Below are 12169 nucleotides of genomic sequence, written 5' to 3'. Positions count from 1 at the left end.
AGCATTATTTACAAAGTCAATTGGGCTATGACAGTGATCCTTCTTTTTATCTCTTATAGGGCTCAAACTCCATTTTCCAGCTCTTTCTCAGAGCTCTACAACCTATAACTTAAGCAGCATATATCAGGCATGCTAAAGTCTGCTCTTCCCATCAGGGGACTTGTGCAATTGACTTGCTGTCCTGGTGAGAAGATGAGCAAATTGGTATGGGGCAAAAGGTCAAGCTGCATTCATGGTGTGTTAATGTCTTTGTAGATGAAAAAAATTATAATAACCCTCCTGGATATACCATACTGTATGCATGTCTTTTTTTTTTTTAAAAAGTAGAACACATGTGTAAATTCTTTGAAGATACTTTACATGAAATTGAACTGGCTATTTTATCATGGTACTACTTACTAATGGGCTTCTGCCTCCAATTTAAGAGGTATTTTCATGGGAAAGAATGTTGTCCTAGAACTCTCCCTTCAGACAGGATGCTGGTCAGACAGAGGCGTCCATCTTCCTCCATCTCTTTCATTTATTAATCCCATGTCCAATAGGTGATAATTTAATAAGAACTGCCCACTATTAATTTGTAATGAGAAGAGCACATCTGAATTTCAAAACATTAAATCCTGGTGTTTGTTTCAACATTCAGTGTCCTGCTGTATTGAGGGAATGTTTCTGGTGAAATCAATTAATTAACAGTCCATCACAAGGGCCCTGTCATTCAGTCTTGCGCCAACGTGCACCATATAAACATGATTAATAAAAGAACACCCTGGAGTAAAAGAGGTCAATCACTGCATCCTGACATTAAAAATGGGACTGTGGCATGTCAGCAACTTTAACTGAGTTAAGTGTTCCATGAAAAGAATTGAAAAAGTAAAAATTAGAAACAGGGTTCTTCATTATTTCCAAAATTGTTAATGAGGATTTTTTTTCAAGTAAGGGAATTTTGTATCCCTAAAAGAAATATCGAAGTGTCAGTTGATCTCTCTGAAAAAGAATATTAAATACCTCCATCAACAGAAAGACTAAAACTTGATGTGATATTTATTAAGTCCTCAGTAATTTTTGCTCTTTTTTATTTTATAAGACTAATAGTAATAAATTCAAGAAGAGAATTTCAGAAGATATAATTATGTACAGATTCTAAAGAGGAATTTTTATAAGTATGGGTTACTTTACCTTTTTTCAATCTAACCCAAACACTTTTTTTAGATTGCTAAAAAGGTAACTTTTTATTATTTAAAAAAAAATCAATGAATAATTTATATACAATAAAGTATACAGATCTTAAGTTTTCCAATTTGATGAGTTATGACAATTGCACATACTGTTATAAAAGATAGCATTTCATCATCCCAGGAAATTTCCTCATGATCCTTTCTATTGGGTCGCTCACTACCACCAGGTGCAACCTCTTCTTTCTCGGTGGATTAGTTGTAGCTGATCTAGAACTTTATGCAGATGGAATCATACAATATGTATTCACATAGTGTTCTTGAGATTCTTCCATGTAGCAGTAGAAATATGGTTTGTATCAGTAGCCTGCTTCTTTTTATTGCTTTTTATTGCTTATTATTCCGTTGTGTGGATATAACATAATTTGTTTTTCTGTTTTTGTGTTGATGGACATTTGTGTTGTTTCCAGTTGTCTTACACTTTCAGAAATTGCTCTCTGAAATTTCACTTCATAGAAGTGCATGAACTCTTTACCCTGTTTTCCTCCCATCTGGGCAGCTAAAGCTGTTTCTTCGTTTTGCTGAAGAGTGTGGATAATTTTAAATGAATGATGGAAAAAACATGTTTGTAATTGTTGAAGAATTTAACTGTGGCTGCTAATACTTTGGGATAGCTGTGCTTTTCTAAAAAGAAACATAATTCATTAGAATTCTTATCTAGATCATAAATACATGCATATTTGAAAAATTATAAAGATAATGCTTAAGATGTAGTTTATACAGGTGATAGGTATTTGGATAATATTTTTTAAATACCTACTCTATTCTGCTTAATAGCATTAAAATTTTTTCATATATTGATGTGCTTTACTTTCTCTTTGTTCTAGAAGTTTAAGTAAATCAGGGTATGCAAAGATACAGATTTGTGCACATATATTTTTAGCTATCAAGAAAATGCATGTTCTAAAATGCCATAATGATGTATAGAGCAACACCTCTGTCCAAAGACTGTAATTATTTAGAATATAGTAGGCATACTGTTAGCATAACTTACCTCATTGTTCAAAATAGCTATTGAGATGGTCCTAATTCAGATGATGACAACTGCTTGAAAGTCTCAAGGGATGGGCCCAAATATCAAATTAAAGGCATGTCATAACATATTTTTTAGCTTGTTATTTTGCTGCATCTGATTTTACATTATGATTCTGATATGAAATTAAATTTCCTACAATGGATGATTATTTTCCTTTCCCCCTCCAATCAGGTAGCTCATTGTGAGGAGGGTTTATTTTTTGTTCACCTCTGTATCTTTGAATCCTATTGTCCACCCCAATGCCTAGAACACAGTAGGAAATAAGCTTTGCTGGTATGATTGAATGTCTATGTATACCATGACTAGGCTTGATTGATATGTGTCCTGTTTTGTACTACATCAGATACCATCCCAGTCAAAATGATCAAAAGAACACATTTTTCTTGATTTTTGGTAATTTATCTTAAATAATTTTCCCGATTCAGTTCTTACTATATAGAAACCAGATGTCATTTGACATCATTGACATCATTTGACATCATTGATGTCATTTGCTATTTGGCTAATGCTTTTCATTTTCCAGTGTGAAACAACTTTCTACATTTATTACTAGGAAAAATGGTTCCTAGAACCTAGAGGCTGTGGAAAAATCTACAGCAGGGGCACTGATGATTTTCCTCAGCTGGAAGGATTGTCTATACCTCTTGTCTCTACACCCACTCATTCTCCAACCCTCTAATCTGCTTCTGACTATAACAATCCACAAAATGTTGCCGAATCCAATAGACACTCATCTCTTCGCATTTTCCTCAAACTGGCGTAATATTGACACAACTATTCAGGTCCTCCTTCCTTAAACATTCTCCTTTCCTGGCACTAGCCTGGTTTTCTGCGTACCTGTAGGACATTTTCCGTCTTCTTTTTGGTCCCTCCTTCTCAGTCCACATCAATATCTTCCTGCAACCCACCTGATCTTCTTTCTCTCCTCTGTCCTTAGAAGCCTGCAGCAACCTCCATGGCTTTACATTCCTTACATAGACAGATGACGTCTCACTTTGCAGCTCCAGTCCAGAGCTCTCCTGAGCTCTGTACTTTCATACGCAATTGCAACTTGACGTCTGTTTTTAGATGTCTCACAGACATCTCGAGCTAAACAAAGATTGAAAAAGAGAAGTCTTGATTCTTGTTAACCAAAGTGTCCTTACCAGTCTACTCCAGTAAATGGAAACTCTATCTACCCTCTTGTTCAAGCTAGAAACCTCCTGCGAGGCATTAGGGACTCTTATTTCATATCAATTTTCCAATTTGTCAGCAAATTCTGTCAACTCTACTCTCAAAATATACCTTGAAATCATCTGCTTCTTTCCATTTTTCGTCTGTTTCTGCCTTGTTGGGGCTACCATCATCTGTCTCCTGGACTACAGCAATTGGACTTCTGTTCCTCCTAAAATCAGTGATATTTTTTGGATCTGTCTCCTAAGGCAAAGGAAACAAAAGCAAACATAAACAAATGGGACCTAATTAAACTTAAAAGCTTTTGCACAGCAAAGGAAACTATCAGCAACAACAAAAGGAAAAGACAGCCTACTGAATGGGAGAAAATATTTGCAAATGATATGACCAATAGGGGTTAATATCCAAAATATATAAACAGCTCATACAGCTCAGTATCAAAAAACAAACAAACCAATCAAAAAAATGGGCACAAGACCTGAATAGACATTTTCCCAAAGAATTCAGACAGATGGACAACAGGCACATAAAAAGATGCTGAACATTGCTAATCATCAGAGAAATGCAAATCAAAACCACAATGAGATAACACCTCACACCTGTCAGAATGGCTGCCATCTAAAAGACCACAAATAGCAAATGTTGACAAGGATGTGGAGAAAAGGGAACTCTTATACACTGTTGGTAGGAAATAAATTGGTACAGCCACTATGAAAAACAGTATGGAGGTTTCTCAAAAAACTAAAAATAGAACTACCATATGATCCAGCAATTCCACTCCTGGGTATATATCAGAAGAAAAAGGAAACAATGATTCAAAGAGATACATGCATCCCAACATTCACTGAAGCATTATTTGCAATAGCCAGGATATGGAAACAGCCTAAGTGCCCATCAATAGATGAATGGATAAAGAAGATGACATATATATGTATTTATATATATATCCACACATACAAGGGAATATTACTCAGCCATGAAAAAGAATCACTTAAGCTCTCTGTGCCTAAATTCATTTTCTTCATCTGTATGGGAAATGCTGAAAATAATGGTTTCAATGTCACAGAGTTTCTCTGAGGACTAAATGTGAAATGTTTCAAACAGTGTGCAGTAAATCCTAAGTGCTCAATAAGAGATAGCTCTTAGTACTCCCAGTTACTGTAGCATTGCCCAGCACTCACTTCCACCTGCTTCTTATCCTTCAGCTCTCACTTTTAAACATCATCTGCCTAAAAAGGGCCTTTCTTGAACACCTTGGCTGAAACTAGCCCTCCTTGTAATTTTCTGTATTTCCTCATTCATGTCCATTACAAGACTTAGCACAATGTGTAAATAGTTTATTTACTTAGTTTCTTTCTTCTCTGACTCTGTGTCTCTTTCTCTTTTTTTTTCCTTTTGGTTGCTAGAATGCAAGCTCCTAGAAGACAAGGATCCTGCACCTGACTCAGTGCCTGCACATGGTAGGTGCTTTGTAAGTACTTTTTGAATGAATCAGTGAATGACATTCTAGCAGCTGAGAATTCATATACACTTCCCAGAATAATGGTAGTCACTCATATATATTTGTCACCTTTTATTGGTGACAGATCCAACATCAGGGTAGAGATGAGAAAAGAGGGAAAAGTTCTCTAAGCATTTCAAATTGATAGAATCTGTGACTCAAGAACCCTTTTGATTTCTATCTAGAAATGGATATACCTTAGTGCCATATCAATAGAATGAAGAAGTTTACCTACTTCTTCATTTATTTATGTATGTATGTACATACATAAATTTATATAACTTTCATGTAGCTTTATAATTCTCCTGTATGTGAGTATATATTTTCATTATATAATTAGCTCTTACTTTCATTGGAGATAATTATTCCCTTTTAAATTAAATAAGTATAATTAAATCATATTTTTTTTTACTTGCTGATTATCCAATGAGAAGAGTTGTATATGGAGCACTTAAAATAAATCAAGTGAAGAAAGTCCATTTCCTGAAGGTTTCCCTGTGTGTTTTTTTGTTTGTTTTTTGTTTTTGTTTTGTTTTGTTTTTAACAGATACTCTAGTTTTAGATCTAAGTGCCTAGGACAAGAGAAAGGGTTTTCTAATTCAGTCACTTTCTGCAGTGGCTGATAATTGACTGTTGTTTTCTCTGATTCAAATAAAAAATAGTAGCCAACCCCTTATAAGACCATATATTTATTCTATTAATACAGGTATTTTCACTTCAGTTAAATATGCTCCCTTTAAAAAAAAACTTATGTAAGTATAATATACACAGAGTAAAGTTTACAAATATTAAATATACCTCTTAGTAAAGTTTCACAAAGTGAATACATCCATGAAACTATCATCCAGATTAATAAATAGAATATCACAGGCACTGCAATTTTATCCATTCAGGTAGGAGTGTATTGAAATCTTATTGTGATTTTAATGAATATTTCCCTAATGAATAATAAGGTTGAGTTCTTTTCATATATTCATTGACCATTTGTATATCCTCTTTTGTGAAGTGCTTCCTCAAGTCTTTTGTTCATTTTTCCAGTGGGATTTCTGTCTTTTTTGTTGATGTTTTAGAAGTTCTTTATATATTCTGCATACAAATCCTTTGTGAGCTGTGTCTTATAAACACATTTTTTACTCTCTGTTTTTTGACTCTTAATGTTCTCTTGATGAAAAGAAGTTCTTTCAGTGTACTCTGATTCATCAGTCTTTCCATTTTTGCTTAACACTTATGTCCTATTTAAAATTTTTTTAATTTAAAATAACTGTCTCAAAGTCATGAAGATGTTCTTTCATGTTATCACAGAATTTTATAATATTTTAGATTTAGATACCTAATTCATATGGAATTAATTTTTAGATATGGTATAAGATTTACTTTTTATGATATGTGTATATCTTATTTATTTGACACCATTTCTTGAAAAGACCATTCTTATTCCAGTGAACTATGGTGTTTCTTTTCCTCAAACCAAGTATTTATATAGTTCAAATAATGTCAGAAATGTATTTTAAAGAGACAATATCTATCATTAATATTGTCAGCCACGATTAGTACCGCAGTAACTGATATTTTAATAGTAAATGTTAAAATGTTAAACACTAATAACATGGTTTTTTTTAACCTTTCTTGTATCAAAGTGACAATCCGATGGAAGCTTTGAAATCTATTCATAGGAAAGTGCACGTTACATAAGAAGTTTTGAATACAATTTTAACGTTGTTAGTGAACATCTTACAGCCTATGTGTTCTGATTTATGAACCCCTGATTTATAATATCCCATGAATAAATGATGCTACTTGACTATATAACATGAGAATTAAAATGTAATCTTTAGGGAGAAAAGAATGGAGGCAGTGAACAATTTTTGAGCTTGTATTTGTATTTTTTCACAAAACATTTAAATTTGTGGTGTGTGTCATACCTAAATTACTTACATTCATTTTTTTCAACAAGTTGGTATTTATTATGTACTGTACAACTAAAACAAAGGAAAAGATGCTGAGTTTGGTGGCTAGTGTGAGAAACCAAAGTTAAATCAAACAGTAACTTATCTTTTGCAATAAAATGATATGAAAAAAGCAGAAGTTGTTCTAAAAGCATGTTTTGCGTAACCTAAACTAAATTGTGGATATTAGGGGTTGTTTTTGGTGGTGGTGGTGGCCAAGAATCAGGGAGGTCTTGCTGAAGAAAGGAACTTTTAGTTGCAGTCTGAATCCTAAATATGAATTACTAGAGAGGGTGGGTGGGTAGAGAATATTTCAGAAAGAAGCAGCATCAGATACTATGTCCACAAGGTAGGCAAAAGCATGGTCAATTTGAGAAGGAAAGAGCCAGTCTGAACTGTTGGTGCATGTAATAATGCAAGGGAGGTGCAGTGTCCAGCAAGGTTAGAGAGGCAGACAGGATTGAGGCATTTCTTCAAGAGCATTGGGAAGCCACAGTGGACTGGGGAGGCCAGCACAGTCAAGATGGTGCTTGGCTTTGGGTCAGATCAGGAGAGACAATGAGAAGTGGTGGGATATGAAAGGAGTTGCTGAGGGGAGAACTTATAGGATTCAGTGATAAAGATTTGCTTTATGGGAAGAAGAGAAGGGAGGTCTCAAGAACTATTTCTACATTTTGGATTAAACAACTGAGATAGGAATAACTGTAAGGCATGAAAAATGGACAAGTTTCTTTCTTTTTTTTTTTTTTTCCTTTTGGATGGACAACGTACAGTGATCATGCATTTAGTTTTGGATTTGTTGAGTTTGAACCGATTTTAAGGCATCTACACAGTGAAACTGAGTTGACAATATGTAGATTGTTCTGAATACAGGGAAATAGTCTGGTCGGAAGCTGTACATTTGAAAGTCAGAGGAACTTAGATGACATCTAAGGCTAGGCGTGGAAGAGACTGGCAAGGAAGGCCCTGCAGGATATGTATTAAGAGAATGGTCTTTATTTTTCCTGATTCAGACTGGCTCTGTTTGAAATCAGCTAATTAAATATACTTTCACTTGAGAGAAAATATATAGTATGGTAGTTGTCCTGGTCACTGATAATTTATCAAGATTGTTTAGTGGGCTAGAAGGCCTAAGCAGAGTTCTTAGACTTTCCATTGAGAAATGAAGAAATGGCAACTTTGAGAGTATATTTTATCCAAACTATTATGAAAAAGAAATGTTTTCTACCTTTCTTAAAACCACACCACAGTTTGACACCCTCAGGTGATTATGGTTAAGTATGGATTATTTCTGTAGGAAGATGTGTATGCGTATGTGAATTAAGCTGGGTATTAAATACTTGAATGTATTTATCTACACTACTTTGTCTTTAGCCTTTCTCCATCAAAATCTCACAATTTTATAAATATTGTTTAATGCAATGATACTGAAATATTTACCAGATTAGACTTTCTAGCTGTCCCCAGAACTAGGGAAAAGAGTCCTGGGACAATGGGCTATAGGATAAAATGTGCTATTTTGCGGGGGTAATCATAGAAGAAGAAGTTTAGAGCACTGATGGCCAGGCATCTGTAGGATGAAGTTACCACAATGACTCTGCAGCTGCTAAAAAAATAAACATGATACTACTTCACAGTTTTGCCTCAAGTTAATCCTGTACCATCCAGTGCCTGGCACAAAGTATTCTACCCATTGGGTAATTACTGCAGTTTGCTGAACCTTGGCACTATTGACATTTTGGCTGGAAAATTCTTTCTTATGTGGTGTCCTGCGCATTGCTAACTAACATCCCACTAGAAGCCAGTGGCACCCCTACCCTAGTTATGACAACAAAAATATCTACAGATATTGCCAAATGTCTGGAAGGTGATGTGGTTTGGAGGGGACAGTTTTCATTTGAGAACCACTGATTTATTGAATGAGCAAACATTTCCTTTCTGAAAGATATTGGCTATTCTGTGTCCTTTTTGTCCTCCCCACCTATGTCCCGGAGGGTGGAAGTGTCTTAGTCTCTGGACAGTATGAAAGGGAGAGCATCTGGGTCACCCTGTGGTCAGAGGCATGGGTCACAGGTCAAGTCAGGTGCTGACGGCTCATGTAGTGAGGGGTAGCGAGACAGGACTCGAAGCTGTGAATTGTCTCTTAGGAAGCCAGGGTTCATCCAGAGCACACAGGCGTGCCTATTTTATGTCTTCTAGGCTTTATGAAAGAAGGTTTTCACCAGATGACAGTGGAACCCTTGTGCAATATCTTAGCAGATAGGTCAGAGATCAGCTCTAGAGGTTAAAAGTTACGATTTAATTGACTCCTTTCTTTTTAGGTCAGATTACTTACAAAGAACAGTCTGAAAAATAAGGGAGTGAAACTGCCATTTCACGAACATGAAGTTTCCTTTGAAAACATAAAATTTAATGACCAAAAAAGAAGTACTTAACAAACCTTCAGTTTGAATTTACTTATATATGTGACTAGTAATATCATCTGACATATTTCTATTCTTACTAGTCCTATATGCTGAATAGATCAGCAGATATCTGCTGTACAAAATTAAGGGTTGGTTATACAGTACTCAGTTGAGGCTGCAAGTCTTCATAGTACCTCTGCTTTATGTATGCATTCTTACTGTAAGTCTTACATTGAAGGAGACAAAGTATATGCTTATAGGTTAAGGGTGGTTTCTTAGAATAGCTCTGTTTGGAGGAAGAAAACAGTGTGCTCTTCACCAGCATTTCTCCTGATGTCTTTGACCATAGCTAATTCACATTTCTCTGTATAGTTCTAGAAAACAGAGCTAAGCTGCATCTTGGCACAACATGCCATAGGGTAGCAGCCAAGTGGAAACGTGTATCGTTACAACAATAGAGGGATATAAAATCATGCTGGCTGCCAGCAGGAGTGGAAACCTAGTGACCTAAATGAACTCAACCAGAAATCCATTAAATGATTTAATTTTTGGTCCATTCAGCTACTGATTATACTTATAGTGCTGGGGCAGCCGTGGTAGCAATATCAAAAGCAGCAGTGAAAGCCTGAGTAGAATTATTAAAAGAATTTAACTACTGTATAAAGTGAGTAGATGTCTGATATGAAGGGGCTAGAACAACTAGAACAATAATTTTCTGACAAGGCTGATTTATTCCCTGTGCAATGGAAAAAAATAGATTTCTACAGATTGTTCATGTCAAAACATCAGAATACAACAGGTGTCTCAACATCTGAATGCACTGTGATGTTCAACATTTTTTGCCTTTCAAGAAAAACTAAAAACAAATGAACAATAGGTTCATGTACAGTGGGCCAGGAGATCTTTCATGCTGGATAGGCTGGGTAGGGTACAAATCCTGCATGAAATGGGAGTGATAATATGTAGCTATCATAAGGCTCACATTCACAATAAGACTATTAAATGTAGAACCTGTTCACAGAGATGAACTCAGCTGTGCCATATTATCTGTATAGTAACGGAGAAACATGTCTCTTTTTTTTCTGGTGCGGTACTATAAGCAAGCTGTAACTCTAGCTTTAAAACAAAATCCATAAGCAAACAAACAAAATACAAGCCCTCTATCTTAGGAAATGGAAAAATAGAATTGTGAACAATTTTTACAATAATTTAAGGTACGGAGGGTAGAGAAGCTTTTGTAGAATTCCATATGGTAATCTACCACAGGGGTAGTTTTATGGAAGAGCTCTTAAAATATTCATGGAGTTTATAAGTTTTTACTTTTCTTTTCACTAAGAATAAAAAAGGAGAGAATCCAACTGTTTGGGCATTGAGGACCATATCCTCATTACTATTGTAGAGAAAGAAGGATAGAAAAAATGCTCATGTGATTGTGATGTTTTATTTTCAATGATTCTTAGGGGGAGTTTTGTCTTTGGTTTTTACTAGCTATAATTGGAGCAAAAGCAGAAATAAGTAACGTACAAGCTACTGAACTATGACAAAGAGTTCATTTTTTGGTAAGCATGAGATTTACCGATACTTGACCCAAATACAGAAAAGCAGATTTTTAGAATCATCTATTTCCCACTTTTTCCATTTTCAAATGAATATTATTAGTCATCAGAGATAAAGTGAAGTAAATTATTCTGAGGTTCAGCTCAAACTTCTTGGCCTCTATAACACCTGCCTTGGTTCTGGAGGCAGAAATGACCCTGGTCTCTGGTGATACATTCTGGTCCAGATCTTTCTATTGGTCTTGGTTACATTCCACTAGTAGGAGTAATAGCAAGAATAATATTAACTGTCATAGTCATAGTCACTGGGGGATTCCTTTCCTTTGCAGAGACTACAAATTTTCACAGTATTTGTTCCTCCAAGAAAAGTCTATCCGTAGAAACAATAAAATGAAAAAAAAAATTAGTTTGGGAAGTAAGGAGTAAAACTGGATATGTGTACTTATTAATAATTATAGTGATTAAAGTTGAAGAAACAGATTTTCTGGATTCAAATAATGACTTTGCAACTTATAAAAGCCATAAGATAGTGGGAAATGAATTTCTCTTTTCTGTCTCTGTATTGACCTCGTCTGTAAAATGAGGATAATAATTCCACCAAATAAACTTCTAGGGTTATTGTGAGGATTAAATACATTTTTTCCTGGCACATAGTAAGTGCTCAATTGGTGCCAACTATTATTATTTGCCGTTGTTATATCATGTCATTGGGTCATAGTTCAGACATTTTGAAGAGGGCTAGTTTGGAAATTCCTGGATAGAAACATAATGGGAAATTGTGACCCCTTTTCACCAAATGAACCAAAATGAAGGTATGTTGAGGGCTTGCTATTCATCAGATATTTTGACACGTGTTATTTCAATTAATCCTCATATTAAGGCTCTGAGGGAGATTTTGTCATTTAGAACTGAGAAGACCCAAAGTGAGAAGAGTTTCAAGTAATTAATATTCACACATAGTAGCAGAAAGGTTTGAACCCAAATATGCTGAGCAAAGTTCTTTCCACTTCATTTCCCAAGCACACTTTCCACTCTTTGTGGCTCCAGTCTTGTAATGTCAGGTCTCTCCAGAAGTGTTCTTCCAGTCACAGAGCTATGCCAGCAGGATAGCCCTAGGCTGTGATAATCCAAAGACAACTCAGGGATAAAACTGATAGATGTGATTTAAAAGGAGGTGCTTCCTTTTCTGCTTACTCCCCTTTAAGGTCCCAAACCCAAACACTTGGCAAAACTCTAAGGCAACAGTGTCCTACAGTCTGTCTTGCACCTGACTGTGGTTTTGATAACCTGAAGTCAACTCAGACTTTAGAGCTCAAGGACGAG

The 12169-nt window shown here is 35.4% G+C and overlaps 1 long non-coding RNA gene across 2 annotated transcripts in view; it reads left to right on the top strand.

Annotated features, from left to right (window-relative positions):
- Nucleotides 1-12169, top strand: part of LOC307184504 — a 180007-nt gene that overhangs the window by 38370 nt on the left and 129468 nt on the right. For both annotated transcript variants that reach the window (XR_013827732.1, XR_013827733.1), the window contains exon 2: nt 4845-4898. This is a non-coding gene — a long non-coding RNA (uncharacterized lncRNA). The remainder of the gene's footprint in view (nt 1-4844; nt 4899-12169) is intronic.

This window comes from Stenella coeruleoalba (assembly GCF_951394435.1).
Source record: "Stenella coeruleoalba genome assembly, chromosome: 3".
NCBI lineage: Eukaryota > Metazoa > Chordata > Mammalia > Artiodactyla > Delphinidae > Stenella > Stenella coeruleoalba.
Note: the sequence above shows the minus strand (reverse complement) of the source record. Positions and strands in the feature narration are given on the sequence as shown.